The 4,681-nt window shown below is 49.2% G+C and overlaps 1 non-coding gene across 1 annotated transcript; it reads right to left on the bottom strand.

Annotated features, from left to right (window-relative positions):
* Nucleotides 1–4,099: 4,099 nt before the first annotated feature.
* LOC114507141 lies at nt 4,100–4,209 on the bottom strand. Its single transcript, XR_003685412.1, has one exon. It is a non-coding gene; the product is annotated as a U6 spliceosomal RNA (small nuclear RNA).
* Between the last annotated feature and the right edge of the window lie 472 nt (nt 4,210–4,681).

Here is a 4,681-nt window from a genome sequence, read left to right as displayed (position 1 = left end):
GTCTCCTTATTTTTATTATAAGCAGCATGCTACAAGTTAGTTTCCTTTTATTTCTCCTTGATATAGTAGCCAGGATAATATTCCGATTGTTTAATTATGCATCTAGGTAGGTGACAGTAGTCATGGATTTTGTTTCAGGGGTGTAAGGCAGCCTTGTACAGTGTCTGTCACAAAGGTGAGTGTCGGCTGAGTCCGTCAGGGTTGAGAGCCGCTGCATTGGAGGAACACCGCCCTCAGGTTTCTCTCTTTCTCCGCTAACAGCCTCGCCATTCTCTCAGAGCGAACAAAGGCTTCCCCACTGGGCACAGCCTAGAGCACCTGCCAATCGAGGCGCCCGTCCTCCACAGGGCAGCCCGTCCCTGGCCAATCCGAGTTCTCTTCTCAGATGCTGTGTCTTAAGCATGTGACCAAAATATCAAAAACACTCGAAGCTGATTGGTTCTAACAGCTTCAAGTGTTGCTATTGGTTACACAGACTCAGTTCCTATTGGTTATAAAGAGTTTCTACCCCAAAACAAAACAAAACAAAACAAGGTGAACATAAAACCAGCAGAAGGTTACCCCAGTCTTACTGAATGCCTACCTAAAATACTAGGATAGCACTTTAAAACGGTGTTTCCCTTTTTACCGCTGAGCCGTATTCCATTGCCCAAACAGCCTACAGTCCGTTTACTCATTTTCCTGCTGATGGACACGTGGGTCGTTTCCAGTTGGAGGCTCTTCTGAATAAAGCTGCTCTGAGCGCTCTCCTTCGCCTCCTCTGTGGGCACGTCTCCCGTGCTCTTGAGTCCTTACCTCGGCGTGGAAGGACTGGATCAGAGGACAGAGGTGAGTTTTAATTTTTTAAAATCGCCCAAGAGTTTCTTGAAGTGGCTGCACTATTTCACACTCCCACCACGGATGCACGGGAGCTCCTGGTGCCTCGTGTCCTGGTGTCGTCAGCCTTAGACACTGGCGGCTACTCTGCAGCCTTGACATTCAGTGCTCAGTGGGAAGAACAGAATTTTCCTTCAGTGAGGGCAAGGGAGAGGAAACGGCGAGTTTTTCCCAGGCAGTCGTGGACACTGGGGACCAGCTTCCAACACCCACGACCCACCCTCACAAAAAACAACCCTTGACTTCTCAGGAATTTCCTGTTCCCCTCCACATCCCATGAGACTCAGAAAAGATGGCCCTGCCCCACCCCAGCTCAGCCGGAGCACTCTTCTGAGAAACTTCCAAAGCTTTTGATGACCCAATGCCTTCTTCTGAACGCAAATGACCTCCAACACCAGAGAGTCTCCAGCCTGGGACTGACCCCTCCCCCGCCCTGCCCACCACCAAAGACCAGGGCAGGGATGAAAGGTATTGGATCCTTGAAGACATCTTCAGATCACTGACTCGCCTTTTGACGGAGGGGACCAACATATTTGACAACCGTTTGAGCCGATCTGAGTATGAGTTCCTGTTATTTGTACCAGAAAGCACCCCAATCCGCGGGTGATTTACAGTGTGCGTTGCAGAGCTGTGAGCCAGTTCTTACATTCTCTCAAATTTCCGCAAGAGCATTCGAAGTTCAAATCATGTTTGAGAGGGGCCAAACTCATCCCACCACCAAGGAGGCTTCCATCCCATTGGAAGTGATTTGCTAGTGGTTGATAAGGGGCCGTGTTTAGGGACACATTTGCTCCCCCAAGTCAATCAGTGAAACAGCCCAAACATGCTTCCAAAGATGCTCCAGTGACTCAAGATTTCCCCCCCGAGACCATTGCTTTCTCGGGCTGTTGGGTTCACTGTGTGCGGGGGCCTGTTAGCTGAGTTAACAAGGATCTTTTTAACAGAGGCTGAGCTCAGGACTGCCCCCAGGACTATGGCAAAGGTGTGCAAGGTCATAATCACACTGGTGTTCGGTTGTCCTGTGTGATGCAGATGAGACCGGGACAGATGTGGACTGAATCGGTAATGCAACCTCCTCTCTCAGTTCACGGTTTCCTGAATTTTCTATCTGGCGTGAAACTTCTCCGACCCACCTGTCCAGAATCCCGGTGTGACAGGGAAGGTGTGTACCGTCAACTGTTTCAGACCGGAAACCCAGACACAGAGAATTCCTTGTTGCCCTTGGAGATGTTTTAAGGTTTAACATTTTAAACCATATCCCCATTTTCTAAACATTTTCCCAATCTTTCCGGTGAATGTAATCCACGTGGATGGATTTTTTTTTTTTTTCTTAAAAAGAGAGACCCAACTTCGGTGAGACTGTTGCTCTGGGAGATCGGCCCCCGCCCCCTGCCCCAGGCACTCCGCCTCCACGCGGCACTAGACTCACTCCGAGGGAAGCGGAGAGGCTGCGCCTGATAGAAACGCGAACCTCTCCAGACACTCAGGACTGTCTGTGCTCTGCATGAATAACCACAGCAGCTTGCAAGTGGGCGGGACTTGGCAGAGTGGCCCCTCCGCCAATCCGCTGCGGCAGCAACACGCTCCCCCCGAGCACCCGTGAAATCCGCCTTCAGTCGCTAATTTCACACTCCAGGGACGGAGCTGTGAACAGCTCAGAGCGCGTAATTCTCATTTTCCTAACAGTTTCCTTAACCTTCAGATACCCTCTTCAGGCGTTTTCTCCACCTTTGAAAAAAATTAAAATGCTCAATTCCTTTAAGGTCAGATCTCAGGTTGGTTTTCGCTTAATCATCTCTTTACTGCCTTGACTTGGCAAACAACAGAGATTTTATTTTGTCTCTGCCTAGGCTGCATTTTTTTTAACAGCGAACGGAATCGTTGTCATATTCTGCACTCATTATTCCTGCTCCTGCCATTTTCTAAATAGTGTCCTTTGGATGCTTCTGTGATGAGCACGGAATGCTTTTGAAATACCCTGTTAAGACATGCTTTTCATCTCCCTTCTGATCGTAAAGCAAGTTCTCTTCCCTGGGCTCCTGCAGACTTGAGACATGTGTTGCAAGACACAGAGGGGGGTCCTTTGGAAGAGGAAGTGAGGATCTCGAGCTGCCTGCAAGAACTTCAGGGGCCAGATTGATGAAACCCTAAAAGCAGTTGCATTTGGGATTAGGATTTGATTGTTTTTGATGGTTCCCATTATCCAATTACTCAGCTGGGCATTTTCGTCCATGAATGGCACAGGCATAATCTCTATCCAGGTCATAAAATACTGTCATAATCTGACTCTGTTGTTTCAGAAGAATCATCACAGGTTTCTTTCTGATGTAAACTGCTTTGCTGGGGTTTGGTTTGTTTGTTAGTGTTTTTTTATTAGTTTGTTTTTTAAAATAAGCCACAGTCTGATCCTGCTCCTTTTCCAAACAGGAATGTTGAGCAACCAGGAAAGCAGGGGCGCACATCTGAAATCTTAGTTCCTGGTGAAACCCATCCTGTCTTCATTTGAAAATGTGATATATTGTTCCACGCAGACTTTTTTTGGCATCGATTTTGGTTGTTAAAGAATTGCATCAGAATCATATGGACTTGATTACTGAGTTGGGGACACGCCAGCAGGATTGTGCCCGAGGCGAGCACCCGCCTGCCTCATCCCGGGCCCTGCCCTGAGTTCACCTCAAGCCCAAGGAAATGGTGAGCCTGGGGGGTTCCTCATCACTGATGGTGGAGTTGGGTCTTCCCTGGAGAAAAGGAAGACTTAAGAGTCTAAAGCTGGCTCCAGATGCTCAGCTTGCTTGTGCCTTCCTAAACACCGGGAAATAAATCCCAGAATAAGGTGCCATGTGACCATGTCATTGGCTCCTGCCCCCCTGCCTGTCCCCCTCTCTCTTTCCTCCCCTCTCTCTGCGTTCTCTTGACCTGAGTGAGATAAGGCAGCTTCCCCCCTCCAGCATCATCCCAAATCAGAACTGAGTGCCAGGCGTTCCTCAGATGAAACCTCAAAATACCAGGATCCCAGTGTCACGGCTGTGCACACACTGGATCCCCCAGGAGGCCTGGGGGAAAGAGGTGGGGGTGATTCCCAGGTGAGAATTTCAGAGTCAGCTGCAATCCCCGCCAGCCTGTCCCAGCCTGGCTCTGAGACAGACGTGAACGTTGACTTTATACCTCTTGGTGTTCTTTTTTCTTTCTGTAACTTTTAACTTTTTTTTTTATTAGTTTGCACAAAAATATGGAACACGTTACCCATTTGCGTGTCTTCCTTGCCCATTAGGAGCCCCAAGAATCTTCTCTGTGTTGTTCCGATTTTAGTATGAGTGCCAGCAAAGCGAGCTCTCTTGGTGTCCTTAAGTGTCTGCTATATCGACACAAACTATCCACCGAAACTCTTGGGTGTCTGCCCTCCAACATTCCGACATGTAGATATTTGTGAGTGTCTGGAAATATCTACTCGGATCAGTGATTTCCTCCCCTCCCCCCGCCAATTTTGGGCAAATGATTGAATCCCTGTGCATGTTTGGGACTGGGTATTATTATAGTGGCAAAATGTTCTTTTAATCACCCAAAAGACATGACCCTTTATTTCCTAATAGCTGGCACGCTGGCGGTCCCACATGCTCAGTCGCAGCCCTCGGATGGACATGGGCAGGGCCGGAAGGAGCTCATCCGCGTCTTGGCAGAACATCTCCTGACCCCCGGGCACGTCCCACCACTGCCCTCTCCCTGGGGAGCTGCCCCCAGACAGTTTCCCACCACCAACCCGGTGAGCTGCGAGGCGCTCTATCTCACCCCTTCAGAATATTGCAGC

This window comes from Phyllostomus discolor, chromosome 9, assembly GCF_004126475.2.
Source record: "Phyllostomus discolor isolate MPI-MPIP mPhyDis1 chromosome 9, mPhyDis1.pri.v3, whole genome shotgun sequence".
Classification (NCBI taxonomy): Eukaryota; Metazoa; Chordata; class Mammalia; order Chiroptera; family Phyllostomidae; genus Phyllostomus; species Phyllostomus discolor.
Note: the sequence above shows the minus strand (reverse complement) of the source record. Positions and strands in the feature narration are given on the sequence as shown.